Raw genomic sequence first — 26034 nt, forward strand, 5'->3', positions numbered from 1 at the left:
TGAACAGACTTTTGTGTTCATATTGTATTTTCTAAAGACTTTTTTCATGTATTTCACAGCCCTTAATTTGTGTTACAGAGATCTGAATGTTCAATGGCTGTTCAAATAGTCAAATATAGTAAACACAAAATATTTTACATGTTTTAAAAATTTCCACTCATTTGTATGTTCTGTAATTCACACAATTATTCTTTGTATGTCGGTCATAACTTTTTGTGTACATACAAATTAGCAGGTTATTTAGTATTTTGGTAAATCAGGGCATAACTTTCCGCCACACACACATGCAGTTCATCCCATTTCACTCATACTCATAAACCTCCATAAACCCTTCACACTTTGAGTCACATGTATTTAGGAAGCCCGCTAATCTCCAACCCCCCCCCCCCCCATGTGCATTCATGCATCCCACAAATATCTCCCTCACTCTGACACACAGTTAGATACCCACCAGCTCACTTGCTAGCCCTGCAACTACAACCTGGTTTCTATTCAGCTCTCAAACAAATCTTTGTTTCTCCTTTTTTTCTCAAACCAAACTTCATCTCTGCCTCTGCAGAAAAAGTGCCTGAAGTAACAAGTGAGACAAACAGTAAGAGGAAGTCCAGGTTAAGACGATGTTAAGAAAGAAAGACAGGAGAAAGTGAGAGAGAGAGAGAGACAAAGAAGGAGAGACATACACACTCGCAGAGAAGTGAGTTAGAAGGAGGAGAATGCCATTAGGGAGAAAGTGCGTAGTCATGCTGCAGGAATGCTGGAGGGGAGATAGCTGGCGTGACTGCCGCCATTTTTCACAGCCTTAATCAGAGACACCTGTCAGTGTGCGAGGTGGAGGAGTGGTGTGGGATAGCGTAGAAGAGGCAGAAGTGGAGGTGGAGGGCCTGCTGTGCTTGGTGGAGCTGGAGTCCACATGAGGCTTATTTATTTTTCTATAGCAGAGGGAGAGGGTAGAGAGAAAAAGAGAGAAAAGGAGAGAACAGAGCCAGGCAGAACTCTCTAAAGGGGGCAGGGTGAGCCTTCCATCCTTTCATCCTTCCTTCCTTCCTGCTGCTGCTGTGTTGCTGGCCTGCATTCAGCAGGATATATGACCACCTCCTTGTCATGGTGTAATTGCACTAGTCATGGTGTAATCTCATACTCATCTTAAATTACAGCAATTTCTGTCTACTATACTACTTTATAGCTCCCAAACAAAGTTACTCCATCAAAGTGTGATCAAGGTGCTTTATCTTTAGTGGCGGTGTTTATTACCTTGTTTGTATCACCACGCATACCAGGTTATCCGGAATGTATTAGAGCTCTGCATATATCATACACACCCTATGAGCGCGCCTCTCTTTGCATTTCTGAATTTGACCCCATCTCCTTTATGTCTCATATTAGAATGAGTGATGTCACTGCACTCCTTTGTCAACATAAGGATGCATTTATTTATGCTTGTCTGGATACATAATAGAAACCCGAGGGAGGGAAGCATCACCACAGAGAGTTGTGTAAACATCGGCACAGGAAGACTGGCTCGGTTTAAACAGGACAAACATTTATGCAATAGAGTGAAGGTGAAATAAGCAAGCTTCTAGTTTGTTTACGTCCACTGAAAGTGTATTGTGGAATGGGTTTGGTCTGCCATGGCAACTTTTAATGAGCTTACTAATGTTTTTTTTTCATTTGTTCCAACCAAAACTTCCTTCCTTCATGGAGTTTGCAAAGTGTTTCACAGTACATTTATTTACATTCATTTATTTGGCAAGCACTTTTATACAAAATAATTCAAGCATACTGCTAAGCACTTGAGAGTCAAAGGCCTTGCCCGAGCATTCAGCAGTTCAGCAGAGTCTCTAGCAGGCCTAAGAGCTGAACTCACAAGTTAGTAGCACAGACCGTTAAGCATTGAGCCAGCACTGCTGCTAAAGTAAGCTCTGATAAGAATACTGATGTCAGGTGCTGATTCACTCAGTGATGGCTGGAAGGCGAGGGCTTGGACGGGGATCAGACACTTGGCTCGGGACCCATTTTCCATAATATATTCTTCTTGAAAGAACTATATGCAGTAGATAAAATGCAGATGATGATGTTGATGGCTGCTGAAGTAAAGTAAGCCGCTGATATATCAGTGAAATGTGAACAAAGTTTTAGTCAGAACTAAAAGGAAGTCAGTATATCAACTATTTCCAGTGTGTACTAATTAATGATTAGCAAGCATTAAGCAAATAGGTTACCGCACGACCAAAGTCTTTTGCCTACACCATTTTTTCTTATTCTTCTTCAAGTGAAATAGGATTAATCCCTTAAATTCCTAGTACCTATTGGTGGGTGCTGACTTACATTTATCTTTTCACTACATATTGGAGTGTAAAGCAATGCCACTGTCTTTATCTGTATTTGTTTGATGCTACAATTATCTGTTTCTGTATTTGAATGAATATCAGAAGTGGTTGTAGCCTAAACCATACCAGGCAGTTACTAAGGATAAAATAATGAATGCTGTAAATAAAAGTATGGTATTTTTGTTGTGTTACGTGAGATTCCAGTCCCAATCCTCAGCTTTACTCTCAAGTAGGAGATACCATGTGAACCTTTATAAAGCAGCTCCTATTCATATTACCTTTTCATTCAGCGCATTTGAAAGAGTATTTTGCATTTTGTTATCTTACTGTGGTTACTGAATAATTCATATTAGTTACCAAATACTACGCTGAATAATAAGTCTTCAAGGAGTTAATGTAAACACAGTTTTGGAGGATGTGACGACACATTCTGATGTTTTCGGTATTTACCAAGACCACAGCAAGTGTGATCAAACCTGACCAAAGAGTATGTGTTTGTGTTCTATTTTGGTCTTGACGAACTCCCCTATCTGAGCTTTCATTTCCTGTGCATGTCTTATCTGATGGTTAGTGTTGGTTAGTGTAGTTCCTCAGTTGGATATCCCCCACATGTCTGGGTATGTGGCTGTGGATTTTCTGTGTTTAAAACATAGACCTGTCCTTTGTCCTCACATATCCTCTGTTATCAGGGCTTGAGTGCAGGCTGACACTACTATGACCTCTTTTTTTGTTTGACCTCCATAGACCAAAGCTCAGAACCACTGTGGCCCAATCCTGGTGGGAATATTTATCAGCCCTATTGCTAAACACACTCTGTGGCTTTTGTCACATTCTAAGAGCTAATGCAAATGCACCACTGAAATTCGCTAAATTTCAGAAATGTGTTTTTAATTCCAAGATGTGGGGTGATTAGCAGATTTGCTTATCATTGATATGTAATCAAATTAAGAGTTATCATGAGGAGACTTTTCTCAAGGAGCTGGGGGGCATTCTTGGTACTTTCCGGGACACTTGGTGTTGTCACTATGAGTCATCCAGTGAACCTGGTCCTTTAGAGAGTTAGAGAGTTCAACAGTCAAATTTAATGTTTCACAATGAGTACTCGTCTCTGAGGGCTCTCTCTCTCTCTCTCTCTCTCTCTCTCTCTGTCTCTCACTCTCTGTCTCTCTCTCTCTCTCTCTCTCTCTCTCTCTCTTTGTTTGTCTATTTGTCTGGATCCTAACTTTACAGGTTCCAAACTGCCCACTATTTGTAAAAATTAGCAACTCACAGGCACAAGTCATCTGGCTCTTTATTGATTAAATATTTTGTATATGTAACATGTAAAAAATTTTTAACTAAAGAGTTGTGGTATGACGTATGCAAGATGGTGTGACACCTTGCTCTCTACTTCCTTTGGTCTAAGCAGACCATTTGTCAGTTGTCAGGAAGTGAAGTCATTTCCTACCCCAGTGTGGAAAGTTGCCACCCAGTAGAAATAAAATGACATTTCCAAATGGCATGTAAAGATGGTCTATGGTGTGACTGAAAATCATGCTACGTATATTTAGAAATGCAGTGCAGTAGACATATAATATTGAACAATGTATTGTTTTTATAGGTTTTTTTAATTTTTTTACTGCACTTTATTCATCCGAATGCCTTAATAATTAACCTAGAGTTGTGCATCAATGATAAATGTACACAGTGATGATTAACTCATTGAGGCTAAAGTCTCCTGTTCAGCAGGACACCAAAAAAGGCAAATACAGATGAGAAATCTAGATATAAAATAGCTAGGATAGAAATGCTGCAACTAAAAATACAGTAAACTAGCTAGCTAAATGTGACCTGAACTGAGTAAATGAAAAAGAATCATTTGACGTCAGAAAATGAGGAAATTGAAACTTTGAAATCTGACCTATGATGTGATCACCAGTGCTGATGTTTACTTCTAAAGGTTAGAACCTAGAATGGTAAGCTATTTTTTCCAAGTACTTGAAAAAAGAAAACATGGTTTGTTGCCTCAGCAGTAACAAAACAATGTGCATTATGGTATAAAACCTTCAAGCAATTTCACTACTGAAATGGCAAAGCTCAAATAAATTATGATCTTTATCATAAATGCAACTTTAGGTAGAAAGGAGGACATAACAAAAGAGGCAAAGTACATGTGAGTTTTCCTTTTGTCTTTAAGCAAACAGAGTATGACTCAGAGTATTTGCGCTGAATCTTTGGCTGTTCTCAGACTGAGACGTGACAGACTCTGTACAGTAATCCTATAGAAAGGGACAAATTGTTCCTTTTGACACAGAGGTTGTTAGTAAATGTTGGTTTAGTTTTTTGACAGGTATTTTTGATGCAGATTTCTCCTGGAGACCTGAAAAACCTGTTCTACTTCTGTGACTGAATCACATCAGTATATTGTAGATCTCTGAGCTTCTGAGAAGATTTTAGGGAATCTCCCTCCCTCTTCAAATTACAATATCAGCCATCAGTAATCTTTCTGTCTGATGTTAGCGACATTGGGGGCTTTCTAAATCTACCATCCATAACAAAATGTATGACTTTTTAGTATTTTTTTCTTGGCTGATAGAGTATTCTGTGTGTGTGTGTGTGTGTGTGTGTACGAGAGAGAGAGAGAGAGAGAGAGAGAGGCAAAACAGGAGAAAATAACCTCAAAACATCCTGCCCCATTTCTAAAAATCTTTTTCAGTCTCAGTGGAACATGCAGAGGTGTTAAGAAGCATTATTTTCACTGCACATACATGTGCATACATTTGCAACCCACAGAAAGCCTATGCATTTAACCCTTTCCAAACCCACACCGGAATCTCCATCATACTTTAATAAAACATGAACACCTACTAACTAGCACTCTGTTTACAGGAAGTGGTTTCTCATTAATTCTACTGAACTTTTATTATTTCACCCAGGAAATTATATACAAGCATTCTGTGTGAATGCCTGCTTCCACTTTCCACCATGGAGCACCAGAGGCTATATGTTGTTGTTTTGCAATATAATGTGTTGATGGTGGGCTGTAATATCCTTTGTCTTGTCTTGTCTGCTCTTGTAGTTTTCATTACTAACTCACAGAATCAGCTGGTAGGGTTTGGGGTGAACCACTAACACCCTTCCCAATGTTGGCCTAGCAAACATAGCACTCTCTGGTCCCTTGTGTTTGTTCACAAGGGTGATTACGGGAAAGGCCAGGATAAGTGGGTTTAAATAGAGCCAGAGTGGCTTCCTCTGGGAATGGGTTAATGATATAAAGAGCCTAAAAACAAACCCTAGGAAACAAGAAGTACTTTTACAAAACTTACTCGAGCTACAAACTGCTTTAATGTCATCAATGTTGTTAGAATCACTTGTTTTACATTTTGAGCTCTTCATGATGGAAAATTGTGTGTTACGCAAGCGTTAGTATATGTGTTAGTACTGCAAGCGTTTTAATGTTGGAACAGGAGACAGGTCCAGGTGTGCTCGTAGGTATGTGTGTATAGGCAGGCTAGTGTTCAGGAGGGGGGAGGAGGTTAAATTGGTTTGGCTCGAACTGTAATGCAAATGCTAATAAAGTAAGCGGCCAAATTACCAAAGCTAAAATAATTTCCTGTAGTGATGCTTAAAATCAGCTATTTCTGACTCGCCTTGTTTGTTTTGGTGGGGGAGGGGGAGGAGGGGTAGACAGGGGTCTGTGGACACATAATCCTCCCCTAAAAAAGTGACTTATTTATGAATTCCAGCCCTGAGTCCCCCTCCCTTCTCCCCTTGCAGACCTCGGGAGAGAGCACAAGCCTGCCAGAAGTCATTGGCTGATGTTTACAGGACTGGATTGGCTATTTCCCATGGTGCCCTGTGATATCTTATTTATATAAGGCCCGATATGGGAGAACTGAACGGTTTATTTTGGGATATTCCCCATAGATGGATTTGATTCCTGCAACTGGAGCAATTTCCTAAATACGTGCCACCCTCCAGGTTTTGGAGTGTGCTTGTGGTCAATGGCCAGAGTTTAGTACTTCACACGTTTAGCAGACATGTCTTCATTCTCTTTAGGAAACACAGCTGTAAGATCTTTGCTGAATGTACAGCCGTGCATTTGGACCCATCTTCTGTTAAGAAAAGGCAAAGTAGCTACACAAATAATTACATTATCTCTATTCTCAGTAGATGTGTTACTTTTGGTTTCTAAAGCTGGATCAAATACACGTGCCAGAGAACATTTGAACATTTCTTGCAATAAAATACAATATCAAGTTTTTGGATCTTGTTTCCTAAATGTTTGAGTGCTGAAGCAGAAATAAACAAAAACAGAACATATTTTCAGCATTAAAGCAGTCATCTGGCTTTTATAACACCTTGCGTCATGGTGCGTGGCTCTTTCTGCCACTCCCAGCCCTCCCCCACCTAATATTCTGCAGCTCTTTCATTTTACTGGGTTCTCTCATGGCGTGTAATCCATGACAGACCCGTAGTGGGAAGTATGTTCTGGCTAAAAAGATCAGGGAACTAATGAGCACAGACTTACTGTGGAGGGAATTATGGGAAAGAGCTACGTGCTTCCTGGCTACGTCAACACTCAAGCCCAGATGTGCACTGGCACAGAGGTGTGAGTATGTTATAATGCTATAATGTGTGTTTAAGCTTGTCTTGCTCATTGAGAAACTTTAAAAGCCCCATCTCCAGCTTTGAGCTGTTACTTCCAAGTTAGGAAGTGGAGGAGGTTAAAGTGGCATCTCCCCAGCAATGACATCTGCAGCAGTACTTTTTAGGCCTTTGTTAGCTTGCATTTCTCATCCAGCAAATTTATGAGGCCTGGATGGAGTCATTATGATTGGCCTGAAAACAGCACTTTTCCCAAACGCATTGGGCAGCACTACTCCAACTATTTCAAACTGAAATGGATCTCAGCTGAACTGTTTACTCAACTTTCCCTTGGGCCTGCACTCATTCAGCTGGGTTACAGTGTATTTATGTACCGGAATGAGGTGAAATATCCAACTTTTTGTCATTTCATGTCAGAACGGTCTGCTTGTATAATCCTTGAACATAAAAAAAAACAATACTGTGTGATTTTTTTTCTTCATATGTTGAAGATGCCATCCAAGCATTCCTTCATTTGCTCTGTGGTTTAGTGGATAAATACATTCAGAAGTTTCTCATCTCTACACCACCACTGCTCTCTCTGTCCACAATCTCCAGCAGCTTCATACACAGATCAGTAGGGTAGAGAGTTATAAATTTAAATCCCAGCTGAAACTCCTCTAACATTGTCTTGTGTTTAGGTTTGGCTGCTTTAATCCAAGAGAAGCCAGCTTTGAGAAGTAATCAATGTTGGCTCGATTACTGAGGAAATGTAATCTGGTACTGATTACAAATTATAACTAAAGATTTAATTACATGTCATCAGATGTGTTTTCTTTTAGCCGTTTTTTCTTTTAGAACTTGTTGATTCATATGTTTATGTAGAAGTGGCCTATTAAGAGAACAAAAAAAGGAAGAGGAACATATACATCATGTACTTCTCATATTATTACTAAGAAAAACAAACAAAGAGACCCTTGAAATGCAAAATTTTTCAATACCAAAAAAAAAAAAACCCAACCAAACACACACATTATTTCTCAATAGCCAAAGCTCACCTTTCCAAAACAAAACTCTAAACACCGTTCATTTCTATAATCGCCTCTGAGTCCACTCTCATTAGAATTTCCCAACATATCCAAATAGTTTTTTTATATTTAGCAACACAAAGACGTGTATATCTGGTATATTTACAGAACACTGACCTCACTGAGAGAAGATTTTCACGACATTTCAGTATCTTATAATACAGAAAAAGAAAAGGGAAGTCAACATGTCAATTTCTAAAGAAGATATAATACAAGCACACACAGATAGGCATCAAGGTTTAAGAAAGTGTCATATATTTATTGATTATCCTTAAACAGAAATGACAAGCGCTTATTGTAAGTAGGGAATGACCATCCAAATGAACCCTCCAAACAGGATGACTGGACATTAAAATACACATGAATAAAACAGTAATAAAAAGTCTATTTTACACTGGAGAAGCTTGGAGGAAACAAAGGGAATGAAAGGAGAGAGAATAGTAGAGAGAGTAGAGGTAGAGCAAGAGCTACAGAAGAAGGAGTGAAGTATAAGCTCTCTGTCAAGAAGGCAAAGAAATGGAATGCTTGATTTACTAGTTGACCATGTAAGATGTCTGATGTACTTTTAAAAGTAGATAAATATCATTTTGGATTGTATGTGATTTCACTGGTTTATTTTTCAGTTCATTTTCTGTTATAGAAATTAACTAATTAATTATACTTAGATGTACAAGGTAAATAAATTAAAGTCGTTTCTCTGTAATTGTCTAGGTGATGCTAGTGCACATGTTGTCACTGCTATGTCCTCAATTAATGAGCACAGTGTTGAAAAACAGTTTCAGATCAGTGTGTGAGATCAGATTACTATCTGTATGGAGTTTCACGTGTTCTCCCCTGTGTATCTGTGGGTTTCCTCCAGGTTCTCCAGTTTCCTCCTAAAACAAGCTGGATTAGCTATGCTAAATTGCATTTAGATAATAAAGTAAATAACTTTGTTAATGTCTACTGTGTCGTCAGATGGCCTGGGATCCTGGCCCAACTATTATTGCAGGCTCACTACAGTGGCAGCTTATGTGTTTTAAAATAGGGGAAGTACAGGATTGTTATTGACTGTCTGTGTTGGTTCTGTTTTATCTATTTCATCTGTTGATCTGGCCACTGTTTCTCCAGCTCTCCTCATAAGAGAAGTAAGTAAGAGTGTCCAAAATCAAATTTACAAATTCAGCGAATGGCATTGTCACACTAAAAAGCATCTAAACTGATAACTAGCTAGCTAAATTTCACGAATAAAGGTAGTGCCAGCCAGCTAGCTATACCTGTAAATAAACAAACAAGTTTTAAAACCTACACAAACAATCAAAAATAACTTAACCATACTTGCAAAATTTTTTTCCTAAGCTTACCAATTGCAAAGATAAAACTAACAAGGCTACTGACCACTACTGCAGCTCTGAGCACACTGTGAGTCAGAGTAACACCAATATGTTTGTGATGTCAGTCATTTTCATTATCTTTTCAGTGATTGGCAGTTGATTATGAGGTTCAGCCCTTTTGAGAGATCTCCCAATCATCAGACATCCAACTGTGTGTCCAAATGGGACAAGCAAAAGACGCACTGTTCAATAAGTCTTTCTATGCAAAACCCATCCTTCCATATACCCACTTGCTCCCAGTGACCCAGAAAGCCTGCTGTCCAATGTTTATCTTTGCACAAATTTAAATCTGTCATGGGATCCCAGTGAAGCCATGTGTTGACTGAATTCTACTGACAATGTGCCCACAGGCTTCAAAACAGATCTTGACACAGACTTTGCTGTCCACCAAAACTAGTTTTGTATTACATAATAGAAGAGCACGCTATTGCAGTTGATTTTAAGATCTGCTAAAATATTGAATTTCACCAAGCATGCTGAAAAATACAGAGACATTTGTAAACATTTCATTGCCGCATTTTAATCAAATTTTAAGGCAGGCTAGGCTTCCCATGTAGTCATAAAGTAATCGGCTGTCAGTCACAAAGTACAGATTACTGTCTGTTATAACCAAACACTGGAAGCAACCAGGAGCCAACTGGTGGAACAGGAACATAGTGAGCTTCTCAACTTACAAGAGCATCTCATAAGAGAGAGAGAGAGCAGATGAATCCCTTTCATATGAGCTTTAGCTTCAGGCTTCAGGGTTCAATACAAGTGCTGCAGTGGTTTCAACAGCGGCTGAGCTCAATAAGTCCTTTTGTATGACATTGTAACTCTTGTTAAAAAAGTATGCTTGTTCTGTTGAAATTTAATTTAGATCACATTTTATTATCATGTTTTTTTTTTTGTTTGTTTGTTTTTTTCTTCAACCCAACATGAACGCATGAGATTTAGAAGGATTTTCTATAACATCTTCCTCTAAGGCTGATGACGCATTATGCAGATAAAATGCTTGTGTTATGAATTAGTCTTGGCCTTTCACTAAATTTGCCCTAATTTCAGTATGACTCAGTTTAGAATGAATGGTTCGATATAACCCATGATACGAATGAAACTTCTCTATGGAAATGTTATAGTTTTCTGTAAGCTTTTAAAACCTTTTACCTTTTTTTTTTGGTAGTTGAATGTTTATCATTTTACTTGTTAAAAAACGAAGAACCAGAAACATGACACAACTGCTAAAAAAGAAATTTTATTTATTTTTTTTATTATTATTTATTATTTTATTAGTTTTTATTTTATTTTATTATTATTATCATTAATTCATATTCATTCAATGACATTTATTTTAGCAACTGATTTGTAACGAGCCAATAATATGATCACTACTTTTTCACCTTTTGGATCATTTGATATTAGTTTAAAATAATCTATCTAGCACAATTACAGCTAATTGTAAGTTGAGAATGGGAACATTTAACTAAAATAAGGTTGTAATTGTACCTGGAGTGAACATGAAATGAAATAACGTTTTCAGGCTAATGAGCCATAGTATTATCAAAGACCTATTTACTCATTTTGTTTTTTATTCTAGTCCAGCTCATATTTCTGTAATAGGTTCCAGGATCTAGACCTACATTGTTACAGACACCCAGTTCTTAGAGCACTAATTTCAGCAGCTTCCTTAGTTTTCTACACAATGCTAGACTTTTCTCTAGCTGATTATTAACTCAGGTTTTGGGTTTCTAAAGCTTACTCTTCTGTTTTAGTATTACATATAGAGTTACTTCCACAAATCCTAAAGTGTCTCTGGCTCAATTAATGAAAAATACATATATTCAATTTAATATTCAACCCTGACCAACAGAGACATTGGATTTAGGAGATTTGATTTTTAGGAGATTGGATTTCAGGAGTTTAAGAAAAACCAAAACTAAAATAGGGAAACATCTGAGATTTAGCAGTTAAGCTTTCATAGTATAATCATGTTTCTTAGAAATATAAAAGTCTAAAAGTTTAAGAGCTATTATTTCGTTCTTTCGTTCCCTCTTAGTCACACTGCACATGACCACTTCTGTGATATTGTGCAACTTCCTCTGATTGAGAAGTAGAGTAGTTACCAAAAATGTGACTTCCAGATTTAACATTTTTTTTCCTGAAGCAGCAGAAATTCAGAAAGTCACTGCATGTGATTTTACTCATGTTTAGGGGTGTTGGGTTGAAAGGTTAGGGTTACATGTATTACATTACATTAGTTGGGGTTGAGGTAAGGGTTGGGGTTAGGGATTATGGTGATGTTGGGGGTAGGTTTAGTGTTTCAGTGATCGATGCCATAAAGAAGAAGAAGAAGAAGAAGAAGAAGAAGAAGAAGAAGAAGAAGAAGAAGAAGAAGGAACTAGGAAGCTTAAAAAAGGGGAGAAACATTGAAAACACAAAATTGTTATAAATTAATATTTATTCAGTCAGTTTGTTAGAGTGTTTCAAAGGCCTGCTGTTTCCACTCAAGTAAAAGAAAGTAAGGCAAAACACCTCAGTGATGTGAATGACTTCTTGGCTGAAAGCAACTCGCATATAAATATATTGTATGTACATATTGCAAACATATGCTCTCAATGGTCAACCAATCACATCTTATTATGCACATCAGACCATAGTATATTGCACTCCTGTCTGACAGTTTGATGAAAACTGTGTCCTTACCGTCTGACAAGATGTCACTGACACTGACATATAACCACAGATGTTACATGTCATCATGTCAACAAATGTAGTTCTAGCTTATCAAATGTATTTTACACAAGTTTGCTCAGGTTTCTTTTTAAACCATCCCTTTTTACTGTGCTTTTTCAGAGGTTTATCTCCTCTCCTCTTTCCTTTTCTCTCATGTCTTTTCCTTTCTTTTGTTATCCTTTCCTTTCCTTTCCTTTCCTTTCCTTTCCTTTCCTTTCCTTTCCATTCCTTTCCTTTATTCATTCCATCTGCTTAAGTTGTATTCCTCAGAGCAGTGTAAAAGCAGTGAAGAGGGTTTTTTGGCCCTGGACTCGTGCTTATATTATATCCAAACGTTTCTTCAGTGGTCCTCCGCCCACTGCTTTCCTCCCTTTCTGATTCTGTAAGTATTTATATTTATTTAATTTGTGGTAAAGAGAAAAAAGAGAGAAGAGGAGATGTTCGAGGCAAAGTGTGTGTGTGTGTGTGTGTGTGTGTGAGAGAGAGAGAGAGAGAGAGAGAGAGAGAGAGAAAGAATCTGAAGGGCATAAATCGGTAGGGGAGTTATTTTTGAGCAACACTGAAGCCTGTAGGGGTTCCTGTGAGGTCATAGGGTTCATACCGCAAGTTAAGGAAGTCAATTCAGAATCTGGTTAAAACTCAAATTCCAGTTCAGTCTCTGAGATTTTCTTTTATTTTTCCCCATACCTTTTGAAGTCAAAGTGACCAGAAACTCAAGAGTAAATACACACAGATGTTTCTAGTTTGCTACAGTAAGCAGACTGTTAATATAATGATTTCAGTGAAACTAACAAAGGCAGTGTTGAATGATATGAATGATGTGTAAACTCTATCACTAGGACAGATTCATGAGATTAACTGATGATTTAGAAACTAGCAGACGTCCAGTTCGTGAGAACAGATGTACTTGCACTTATATCCTTTTTCAAATGATAAGATTATAAATAAATAAATAAACAAATACTCTTAAAATAAAGAGTAAGTGTAGAATAATGTTATTCTAGCTTATAGCTAATACACAAGTCAGTGGAAAGTGTGAGTTTTGTGAGGACATTACTGTGTATAGTGGGGGGTTTTTTTGTAAGCAAACCTGAAGCTTTTACTTAAAAGATGAGTGAGCTTTAGGTTTAAGGTTACTTTTAGCTGTAGGCTAATCATTATAATTAACATCATTCATTATTATGGCAGTGGAAGGTCCTTACACGGATATTAAAATGAACTTGTATGTGTTGTAGGTCTCACATAACCAGTTATATCAAAGTCTGTCTACGGGAAGTGCAGAAGTGTCACATGATGCTGTTAGAATCGCTAAGAATGTCGCCATGTAGCATTCACATGAACAACTATAAACACAAACACACACTGGCTGTCGAGAGTGTGTCGAAACCAAGTTCCTGACCCTTGAGTTTGGATATTGCAAGGAAGTTAGTGATGACAGTGTGTGCTCTGTAAAGTCAGAGGTCAGGCTAGGGAGGGGTCAGTCAGATGCAGGGTGTTGATGGATAGCCTACAAGCTTGTGTGTGTGTGTGTGTGTGTATCTGTGTGTGTGTGTCTGTGTGTGTGTGTCTGTGTGTGTGTGTCTGTGTACATTTAGTATGTGTATATATTTTGTGTATGTGTTGTTTGGACCTAGTCTCTTGTCTCATTTTTTTTATCTTCTCTCTCTGTCCTAAACAGGAACCTGTTCTGCTTCAGGAGCAGCCATGTACAATGATAAATATCTTGACACACTGATAAACACTGTTTACTTCATATTTGACCTCCCTCTCTCTCTCTCTCTCATTCACTCTCTCTCTCTCTCTCACCCACACACACAGACAGGCAGGAAAACAGGGTGAATAAAAGATGCCATAACCTCATTTACAGCAATGTAGGCAATAGATAAGAAATAAAGTAATAAAGAATAATATACCACTTACCACCAGAGAGAGAGAGAGAGAGAGAGAGAGAGAGATGATTTATAGGATCAAATTTTAATTACAGTATATAACGTTAGATGTGGTACCATTAGAGTCATAAGACACATAAGACATTATGTGCTTAGCGCTTTTTTTTTGGAAACATGCATGCTGCTCAAATCTTGAATCTTGAAAATCTATGTCAGAAAGTAAAGTCAAGCTCTCTCTTGTAATACTAAAGTAAGGATGCTATATACACTGAGCTTGAGAATTTCTAGTGAAAAGGCTACAGTAGACCACTGTGTTGGTTTATTTTGGGGAAGAAGCATACACTGCCAACTGCTGTTGTCTCTGTGTACTGCATCCCTGTGTTCATGTTTATTGATGCACTTTACCACGAAGTCACTTTTTTTTGTAAATGAATAACCACATTAACACACAATAAACTAGACTAGTCCAATTCCAACACAAACATAAGCACGCGGATGTGCTATTGCCCTCTAGGTTTAAAAACAAAAAAGAAAACTGCATTTATATAATGTTAATACTAACAATATGAGATTTGCCTATACTGATATGCAGATATTTAAGTTTTATGACAGTTGGGATAGAGCATAAAGATGCCATTGTTTCAAGGTCTGGTTTATCAGTTGTTCTGGCATACTAATGGAGTATTTTGTGTTATGTGGGTCAGTGGCAGTTACATAAGGTTGATAGATGACTGATCGGTAGATAGCATATCAGGATGTGCTGAGCACAGAGGGATTGCTGGAGAGAGGTGTGGATATGTGCCAGGTTTTAGGGCTATTGTAATTGAGTAAAGCTGATAAGGAGGTCAAGTGGAGATAACTAACCTCAAATATAAACCAAATTGTTTGGATAGATTATCTCTGTGAATTAGACCTGAATTGAAAGCAGGTTTATACTGTATATGCTTTTAGGGGTCTGTAATGTACTATAAATGAAATGTTTACTGTGTTGATACAGAGGGTTGAAAATCAACTGTTTCCCAATCAAAATCATGGCTCAAATGAAACGTGTGCTTTATTAGTTTTACACTTCCATTGATGGAGTCTGCTCTTCTGTTTACACTCTGGAATTCTTTCACTGGATTCTTCAGCACTGACAGACAGTACTGTGTCTTTTCTCCAGGACAGGACAGGTGTCCACATTGGAGGTGCCAGGACAGCTCCAGGCCTGGCTCCACTGCCATCCCACTCAGGGTCAGAGGTTAATGGAGGCGAGCTGAGCCTCCCTCCCCCTGGATTTTAGTGGATTTGGTAAACAGTGGTGCTGTCACAGCAGATTAATAATGAGACAGGAGCACTGCACAGGGGGCTAATGGTCTCTTAGCCAGCCATGAAACTACTTACCACAACAGAGAGAGACAAGGTAGAGACAGAAAGTAAGAGACAAGGGGTATGACTCATAGGTTCATATTCTAATTATAGTACATTAGATGTGTCAGAAAAAACATTAGAATCATAAACAAGAATGACTTTCAGTTGAATTTTTAATTGACTCAACCTCTTGCAGCACTTTAGATTTAGCTATGGTAAATGCCAGAACATGCTGTTGCCTTCTAATGTCTTCTGTCTGGCATCTAGCTCTCACAGCCGCAAAGCTTCGTCTTAAGGAAGCTATTTCATTCCATCAAAACCTTGGACACCTCAGGACTTTCCACCATGTCTCCAGGTCCAAGCACAGCTAAACTCTAAAAATGATACTTCATTTATGTATGTGAAATGCACAACCTCCTGTGATAGAAACTGAGCTAAAACATTTTCAAGCCTTTCCAGTCTCTCTCTCTCTCTCTCTCTCTCTCTATATATATATATATATATATACACTATATTGCCAAAAGTATTCGCTCACCTGCCTTGACTCGCATATGAAATTAAGTGACATCCCATTCCTAATCCATAGGGTTCGATATGACGTCGGTCCACCCTTTGCAGCTATAACAGCTTCAACTCTTCTGGGAAGGCTGTCCACAAGGTTTAGGAGTGTGTTTATGGGAATTTTTGACCATTCTTCCAGAAGCGCATTTGTGAGGTCACACACTGATGTTGGACGAGAAGGCCTGGCTCTCAGTCTCCACTCTAATTCATCCCAAAGGTGTTCTGTCGGGTTGAGGTCAGGACTCTGTGCAGGCCAGTCAAGTTCCTCCACACCAGACTCTGTCATCCATGTCTTTATGGACCTTGCTTTGTGCACTGGTGCACAGTCATGTTGGAAGAGGAAGGGGCCAGCTCCAAACTGTTCCCACAAAGTTGGGAGCATGGAATTGTCCAAAATGTCTTGGTATGCTGAAGCATTCAGAGTTCCTTTCACTGGAACTAAGGGGCCAAGTCCAGCTCCTGAAAAACAACCCCACACCATAATCCCCCCTCCACCAAACTTTACACTTGGCACAATGCAGTCAGACAAGTACTGTTCTCCTGGCAACCGCCAAACCCAGACTCGTCCATCAGATTGCCAGATGGAGAAGCGCGATTCGTCACTCCAGAGAACACGTCTCCATTGCTCTAGAGTCCAGTGGCGGCGTGCTTTACACCACTGCATCCGACGCTTTGCATTGCACTTGGTGATGTATGGCTTGGATGCAGCTGCTCGGCCATGGAAACCCATTCCATGAAGCTCTCTGCGCACTGTTCTTGAGCTAATCTGAAGGCCACATGAAGTTTGGAGGTCTGTAGCGATTGACTCTACAGAAAGTTGGCGACCTCTTCGCACTATGCGCCTCAGCATCCGCTGACCCTGCTCCGTCAGTTTACGTGGCCTACCACTTCGTGGCTGAGTTGCTGTCGTTCCCAAACACTTTCACGTTCTTATAATACAGCTGACAGTTGACTGTGGAATATTTAGGAGCGAGGAAATTTCACGACTGGATTTGTTGCACAGGTGGCATCCTATCACAGTTCCACACTGGAATTTACTGAGCTCCTGAGAGCGACCCATTCTTTCACAAATGTTTGTAAAAACAGTCTGCATGCCTAGGTGCTTGATTTTATACACCTGTGGCCATGGAAGTGATTGGAACACCTGATTCTGATTATTTGGATGGGTGAGCGAATACTTTTGGCAATATAGTGTATATATATATATATATATATATATATATATATATATATATATATATACTACCGCTCAAAAGTTTGGGATCACTTGCAGATTTCAGCTACGGAGGAAGACTCCATCAGCCAATCCATCTTGTAGGAGATGCTCCAGGAAGCATGGGGTGAAATCTCATCAGATTATCTTGAAAAATTGACAGCTAGAATGCCCGTGCTATAATTGCTGCAAATGTGGGTTTTTTTTTGATGAAGGCAAAGCTTGAAGAAAACATTCATCATTTCCATCAAAACCACTATTATTAGCTCTAACATGTCAGCATGCCTGTTCTTTTGCTATATTCAGACTAATTTTGTGTGTGTATATATATATATATACATATATACACACACACGCATACACAAACATGTATACTCTCACACAGAGGGAGCTGTCAGTTGGCCAGCAGGAGGTCAAACCTTCTGCTTTCTTCTAGTTCTTTTACTAGCCTTCATTGTACAGAGTTCACAATAGAAATAAGACTTTGATCTTTAGGGGGCACAACAGAAACACCCCCATCTGAAGCTCCCTCTTTCTAAGCCTTGACCTTCCTCCCCACCACTCAAATGGCAATGGTGGACATTAGGAAATTAAGAAGGCGGGGTGGTGATCGTTAAATAACTGCCATTTTAATGTTTACAATGAGACTTCTGTTTCTTATTTATTACATCACATATTTTCATTCTTTTATTTTCCACTTCCTCACTAACATTAGGACAGGAGGAACAGGGTGGTTAGACATTCTTGAAGGACAAGAGTGAAGTGTCAGGTAGTAGTACTGTATGAGCTTAATGTTTTGGCCTAGAACACATATCACCACTGTTTCTAGTTATGCACAGTCTCAGGGCCACATCTCTGATTGGGATTCCCAGGCTATAGTTTGGCTCTCACCACTGTATTCAGCTCCCCTCTCCATCCTTTTTTCTCCTCCCCCTCTCTAAGTTTTTTAGGCTTCCAGCTGCCCTCACTTTCTCCAATAGGCCAACGCTCCAGTGAGCCTTTATAGAGGCCATGCCAAATCTGCATTGTCTCTCCTGCTTGGCTCTCTGCCAATACCTCGCCTGCTTTTCGAAAACTCGTCCAACTCAAACTCCCAACCTTTTCTGCTCTCCTTTCTTTTCTTTCCTTCTTTTTATCTTCTCTTTTCATTTGAGCTCCTTTCTCTCCCTGGCTTTGCTTTTATTCCCTCTCTACACCATGGAGCTGGTGAATATTTATTGATGCTGCTGTAGAATGCCATTGTCTAAATGAATGGCTGGAGTACAGGAGAGGAGGGACTGACAGAATGCTGCTCTCACTCAATGAACAATATGTTTCCCTTGATTAACAGAGAATACACATACACACACACACACACACACACAAAGAATTAGTTACTAATTCAGGTTGCTAGTCTATGCTTGTCAAAGTCTACCCCTCCTCCAATTTTTAACTCTCTCTCTCTCTCTCTCTCTCTCTCTCTTGCTTTTTCTCGGGTGTGTTGTAATGTATGAACATGGCCCATGGCCGTTCAGGGCAGCTCTGTGTGAGAGCAAATGAATTTGTCCTCATGTGAACATCCCTGTTCACCCCTTTGCAACACAATAGTTTGATCCCCTCAGGCCTCTCAAGTCAGTCACACCATCCTCCCACAATCAGGGGGAAGGATAGCAGTGCCCTCCATGACATTCCCTTCACACCTGAAGTAAACACAGGTGACACATGACAAATGGGCCTTCGGTATCAGGTGTCGTAAGGGAGGGAAATTTATAAAGTAACAGACAAAGACAAGCAGACACAAAAAGTCCATATCTAACATTACAGCTCAGGAGACTGCCCCATTGCTGAGCGCTCAACTTAAGTCTAACCACAAGAACAAGCATGCTTCGGTCCCAAATCCCTCCTCTTATATCCATGGAGCTGGACTGGTGTTCTCATGCTCTGTCCTGTTTTCTTGAACACAGTTCATCAGGACGACCTGCTCTGATTAAATCCAGACGGCAGGACACAGCACAAGGCCCTCTCTCATGGCGCCTGACTCTTTGTCCCTTTCCTCCCTCTCCCTTACAAAGCCTGGCTGGAGACCCTCACTGGGCAGGAAGTTGTGCGTTAACTGCACAGCCAGGTCAAAACAGACATTCAGTTGTGTATGTCATCTAATCTCTGCTGGTGGTCATGTTTTTGGGGTGGCTTGTTGTAATTGCTGGTGAGTGAGGAGGTTATTTGACTGAAAACATCTTCTTCAAGTGCCTGTGAATGGCCTTCATGGCTATTGTGTCATCTGTGGATGCTTTGCACTCAGGTTTGGTCTGTTTACAGAAACTCTGGAGCTTAAAAGAGGTCAAATGTTGTCACACCCACTCTGCCCTCTGAGTTTAAGAACTCCATTAATTATGCTGTGGTGTGTTTCCTGTCTGCCAACAGCTGGGTGACCATTCAGCTTTGACCTCCTCATCATGGATAATGTTGTCATCCACATGGGGCAGAGATCAGTAGACTCAACTGTTTTAAACATGTTAATTTAAAGTAAAGTCTCCTTGTTTTTCTTCTCTTCATTCTCTTGCTATGTGCCAGTGTCCCTGTATAAGGCTTAAATACCTAACTGTGCCAAAAGACATCCCTAGTCCCTAGTGTAAAGCAGCACATCCCATTGGAGGCACAGAGTGGAACTGTCTCAGTCTGTCTCACTCATTTACCCTCTGTTTTAAATGGAAGTCATGCCCACTTTTGTTATTTAGTGAAAAAGTTGATGGTAGGACTAGGGAGCACAAAAGCAGCAAGGCCCTAGGCCAAACATCACCTAACCCCACCCAAGAGAGCTCTCAAAGGAGATGTAACAAGAGACCCACACTGCAGCACACATTGTAAAACACACACACACAGACACACACACACACCCCAGAGATATGCAGTATGTACCACTCTCCCAATTCTAATAAATAGATTTTTATTCTACAATTTTTTAAACGATACAGTTTATACTTAATGTTTATGATTGGTTTATTCTACCACTCAAAATACCTTTACAGGAGGTCCCCAGTTAATAACTAAGGTCCTCGCTAGGTTTCAAACATGACAAATGACAAAGCACCTCTTCAGTTTCACATTCTTTGGCAATCATGAGGTTAACCTCTCTGCTCATTCTCACTGTGTGTCAAAATCTGGTCATTAGCTGTGGGCTATAGAGTGAGCTGCACTGGGGATTGTGGTGTTGCTGGTCAGTTGTCTGAAGTAAGTAAATGACGAGTTGTCAGAGGGGATTGGCCAGGGCCCATTGGGCACAGTGAGAGGTTGACGAGGGTCAGATGGGCCAGGGGCAGGGTTAATAACTGACCCAAAACTAGAGTTTGCTTTCCTGTGAATGGCTGGTCTTTAATGTGTGCCACTGATTACTGTGCCCCCTGCTGTTCTGGCACAGAGATCCGGTGTGTGTGTAGTTCTTTGTGGGTTTTACTGATGCTCAGTGAATAGGCCATTTGTGACAATGAGGGGGAACACAGCAGCAAATCAAATAATGATTGACCTGACTATATCAAAGGGCCACTTTAGTTTGGGTTAAACTGGGACACATAATTCCCTTTTGTCTCGGGCTGTCAAATCTTCTTTCATTGGGACTCATGCCTGATGCTTGATCATTGAGCAACAAGAATTTTAAATCTGAACTTAACAAACAGGAATTCAGTAATTTCTTTACACTGTTATGTTGTTACTGCATTATGCTAATCTGAAATGTTCTTCACAATTGGGATTACACAATAACTTGTTTTCTGTGTAAACAAGGTGCCTGGCTTGCTGGAATTTGCTGTAGATTAGTTATATCTCAAAAGCCTTGAGATGAGATTGTAGAATCTTGTCTGTATTCTCTGGCCACCCGATATCATTAGGTTCAAAAGAGTGAGTTTAGAGTTCAGAAGTGTTTTTTTGCAAACTAGGTAGAGGAATTATTAAAGTATGTTATCGCACATATTAGAAGCCCAAAACATTTTCTGATTTGTTTATGCTGTATTGGTCACCTACTGGAGTTATTCTATACTTGATAGATGTAATGAGTTCGGATTAGGACAGTAATGCTGGCTTAACCAAATGAACTAACTTAACCAAGTTAACCAAATATTATTATATTTATTGGAACACACCAGCTCATTGGTTTTGAATTTAGATTTGAAGAAGTCCTCTTTACTACCTTATATGACTGCTATCTGAACTCATGCAAGTGTTTCATTGTATATGAAGAGCTCCGGGGTTCTTCATTCATCAAGTCATTATAACATTCTTTCAACACTATAACCTAACCATATTGTACTACATTAGAGTTTGATCAAACATAATGACTTTTTGTCATAATGGCACATTATGTTTTTACAATCCAAACACTGAGAACGACTCTATTGTGCTGTTTATTTGCTTATTAGATTAGATTAGAACTGACAAAAATGACAAGTGTTGAATAGTGTAGTAAACATGACTGATTATGCTTGTTGGTCTAATAAAGGGGGCAATTTGGATTTTTTCCTCTGAAAAAGACAAATGAAAGACAAGCACAGCCTATAAATATCTCACCTTAAAGCAGTGGCTACATCTCTCAGCCCCATTATGCCTGTACCACATACTCAGTTTTCTTGATAAATACATTCACATGGTGCTGGGAGATGAGAAACAGCAAAAACGTTTCTGGATATCCCCATGGGCGCTAAAGAGCACAGACAGAATTGGCGGTAGGACACTGACTCATAAATACAGCCAATGTGATTGCGCAATTCGAAAAACCACTAAGCTGTTTGACTGCATTTTTTTCCGAACACTGCTCTTCTGTCATTCTAGAATAAACCACCTTTGTGCCAGTAAAACGCAGAACATTGTGAAATGTTTATCAAAATAAAATTGCGAAATACTAAATATAGCAGCCTCCCATGGCTGGTCTTTAAATATTAGCTCGCTGTTTATTTTGTGTCTGCTGAAGCTTACCAGTTTAATATATTTGATAAATAACTGTAAACTAGCAGGCATACTACTCACCAATCATGTGAGCATGATTAAACTCAAGGCCATGGTGGCTAGGGCATTGTCACGATTCAAACCATTAACCATTGATTCTGACACGTAGACAGTTACAGCATTTGTAAACAAAAACGTGGCTAAAACTCACCTGGCAGCATAGCAGGATAGCAGGGCATAAGCTGAACAATGAACAAATGAAGAACACACAAAATATTTTTGCTGCTTTGAAATGTCAAATGCAGAGGGACCTCTGTGTGGGTGTGTGTGTGAATTTGTGTGTGTGAGAGTTTGTGTGTGTGTGTGTGTGTGTGTTTTACAGATACATTTCTCTGCTATTGAGTTAGACTGTGTAAAAGAAGAAAGACCTTAATCTGTTTCAGAGTGAGTCCAGGCTTCAAACTAAAGCTGGTTCTTGTTTCTGGACTATTATTACAGCTGCTCCAGCTGCGAGCACCACGGACACGCTCAACCCTCTTCCTCCCTGAGATGGACACCTTCAGAGTCCGCCCACTAGGGTTGTCACCTTTAACCTTGAGGTCAGTTGCTCAGAGGTCTCTGTTAGTACTGTTTTGTTTCAGGCTCCTCTGTCACAGAGTCTCCAGGCTTCAGTCGTTGCTGTCACTATCGGTGATTTGCCCGAGATGAACTGATTAGCAAGCTTTGGCCTTTCTTTTATATGTCTCAAAGAGTAGAACTCAGGCCCTGGCCACAGGGTTATCTGATCTCATGTGTGAATGAAATCATGAGCACGCTTTTTCATTTTGTGTGCGTGAGTGAGTGTGTGAGTGTGTGCGTGAGTGTCTGTGTGTGTGTGTGTATGTGTGTGTGTAATTACAGACTTCAGGTAATGTACACCCTCAGACACTCCCCATAGAAAGCCTGTGTGTTTGAGCCTTGTTTATTGAAATGTGGAGTTTAGGAGGGATTGAGCATTAACAATAGCGCATAGCTGAACTAATAAGCAATGTCTCACTATCTTGGACATTTTCTTTAGGACCGTATCATTTTACACAAACATCACCCATCACCCCATTTCACCTCCATACTCATAATAAAAACAAATTGAAGAATAATCCAAAATATTTACGAGCTAAGATAACACCACTGCATCTGAAGCATACAGTAAGTTAATTCACAGATGCACAAGAATTTACTATTAAATATGTTTCCCTGTATTGAGCAGAAATTTACTTGAAACTTATTATGGAAGACTTAGGGCATTAAAGTAATTCCATGTATTAATGCTTACAAAATACCAAATAAGCTTTTAATATGACACAGACATTAGAAAATGTTATATCAATGGTGTTATATGTTGCCTTTTTTGAATTAGATTTTCAAAGCAGGGGCAATTGAGGAAAAGCAAAGTCCAGTTTCTTGCACTGTCGGGAAGATTTACTGGTAGATTTTGAGGCATTCCAGTGTTTACTTTAAACGACTGTGATAACATTAGAAACATGTTGTTCCCTGTACAAAGTGTCTCTGAAAACTGGAAAACTTACAAGTGTTTAATTTACAAAGAACTTTGACCGAAGCTTACAAAAATATGTCTTTTGCCGAAATGTTCATCAAATACCCCACTGACCACATTTTGGAGACGTTTATAAGTGAGTTTTGAGTAAACAGGTTTTTCATTTCATGCTAAAGGGAAATGTACTGAAATTCCTGTACACAGGAGTCACACATGTAACAGATCCATTACATAAACAATGACGGAGTAATTCTTTAATTAAACGGCCCTTTGTTGAAATCAGCTCCTGGATGAAAGTCTATCCTAAATGAAATGTGATGTCACAAAAGTGAAACATAATATTATATTACAAGATCAACTTAGCCACTGACATATACCACATTCCATGTAATGTCAAACTGTGTTAAAGTTATTTTCTTGACTGCATTCATGCATAACAGACAGCTGCGACAGAACAAGGTTTTTAATCTCTTTCGACAGTCAACGAAGATGTCTGCAACATTTTTTTTTCCTGGAATAAATGAATTAAGGAGATTTGTGTCTGATATCTGGAGTGTTCCAAGCTGTTGTTTACTCCTTCCTCTCTCTCTTTCTCAGGTCAGGGGCTGAGGTGAAGATGCTCATAGTGTTCCAGTGTTGCATCTGTCTTCATTTTCAACTGTCTGGAACATCTTTAACCCCTGGATCACCAACAATCGCTTATACACACAAACAATAGCACACACACACACACACTCATGCATGTCATGAGAATGTTTATAATAATGCAAGAACTTTTTAAAAGTTTTGATTGTTTTGTTGGATTGAGACCTGAGATATGGACATACATGAAACAGAACGCTGTTGTTTTCAAGTCAAACAGACCTTCTGGTTAACAACATGGTTAATGAATAGGATGAGTGAATGTGTAGGTTGAGTATATTCTTCTTAGGAAGATGAAAATGGAATAAATTCATATTTATTGAGACAGGCTAAGATTCAAGTACAAGAAAAGATGATGAAGAAGAGTGAGTGGTGAGTGAGAGAGAGAGAGAGCTCTGATCAGTGGTTTGGCTGAACTCACCATGAACCATGACAAATTTATTTTCTCCAGAGTCTTTCTCTCTCCCAGAGGGATCCAGATTTACATCTCTCTCTCTCTCTCTCTCTCTCTCTCTCTCTCTCTCTCTCTCTCTCTCTCTCACTCTCTCACAGACAGGAACTCAAGGAGGTTGGGGGCTTGTTTTTGAGGCCCAACATTGAACTATGTGTCCACAGTGTAGTCCACATATATTTGTAGTAAAAACTGTCCTGAAGCTGAAGACTTGCTTCATGCTCTAAAACCTATCCATCAGGCAACCTTGGCTGAGTTGAGCTGATTAACTGCAGTCTAGTGTGCAGACTTGGTCAGGAATTATCTCTACATATTCAGTCATGAGTATCACTTTATATTAGAATTATGATTGAGGCAAAGACTGGAGCATTGATGGATGTGTGGATAGCAGAGTGCATGCATATGTGTGTGTGTGTGTGTGTGTGTGTGTGTGTGTGAGAGAGAGAGAGAGAGAGAGAGAGAGAGAGAGAAGTAGTGTGCTGTAGTGTTGAAGTGATTGATGTTAATAGATGGATGCTGAGAGACCCACCACACCACATTCATAAATATGTTGAGTACGTTGAATAAATATGCAGGCACATGATATGGCAAGGTAATGGAGAATGTGTGCATGCATTTGTGTGGATGTTTGTATGCGTCTCAACTCTAGGTGAACTTAGCGCTGAGTGAGGGGACAAACTCAAGCTGACTTTATAGTGTGTGTATGTGTGTGTGTGTGTGTGTGAGAGAGAGAGAGAGAGAGAGAGAGAGAGAGAGATAGAAAGAATGTTACATCTCTAGCTTTATTAATTGTGTACTCATCAATGCATGCCACGTGCAGTAGGTTTTATATATCTATGTAAATGAAACATTTGAAATAAAAAGCACAATTCTAATGTGTATGTGATGATTGTAGAAAAAACATTAAAATTGAATTTGTGTGCATTTTGTAAGTGTGTATTATTGTTTCAAACACACAGTGACTGCTGCTGGAGATTTACTTCAAATAATTCATGACTGGTAACATTGTTTAGAAACCATCATGCAGATTGCAAGCTAGTGTGATGGATGATAGTTAACAAGAAATTTATAAGAAACATACAAACATTAAGCATCTCTCTCTCTCTCTTTCTCTCTCTCTCTCGCTCTCTGAGTGTTTCATAAAAAAAGTACTGACACAGCCAGAATACTGTTATTGGCTGTCACAGAGAGCATGTCACATTATGTGTTGCCGTTCTCAGCTCACTAACAACAAACACATTCTTCTTTACAATGTGTGATTTCTGTCTGTTAGAGCAAGATCAAGCTGAACATTGTGCAGTGCGTAACGAATTTGCATGATCATTTATATACTCATACTCTAACTTTCTCCTACACCCACACACTCACACATTCTCCTATACCCACACAGACCATACACACATAAACACAAACA

General features: G+C 39.3%; 1 long non-coding RNA gene across 2 annotated transcripts; it reads left to right on the top strand.

Moving 5' to 3' along the window:
• The first annotated feature begins 4045 nt into the window (after positions 1-4045).
• LOC131358893 (uncharacterized) lies at positions 4046-25515 on the top strand. Of its 2 annotated transcripts, none has more exons than XR_009205706.1 (3): positions 4046-4282; positions 22492-22592; positions 24125-25515. It is a non-coding gene; the product is annotated as an uncharacterized LOC131358893 (long non-coding RNA). The 2 variants fall into 2 exon arrangements; XR_009205705.1 differs by lacking the exon at positions 4046-4282 and adding an exon at positions 6734-6918.
• The last annotated feature ends 519 nt before the right edge of the window (positions 25516-26034 follow it).

This window comes from Hemibagrus wyckioides, linkage group LG09 (genome assembly GCF_019097595.1).
Source record: "Hemibagrus wyckioides isolate EC202008001 linkage group LG09, SWU_Hwy_1.0, whole genome shotgun sequence".
Lineage (NCBI taxonomy): Eukaryota > Metazoa > Chordata > Actinopteri > Siluriformes > Bagridae > Hemibagrus > Hemibagrus wyckioides.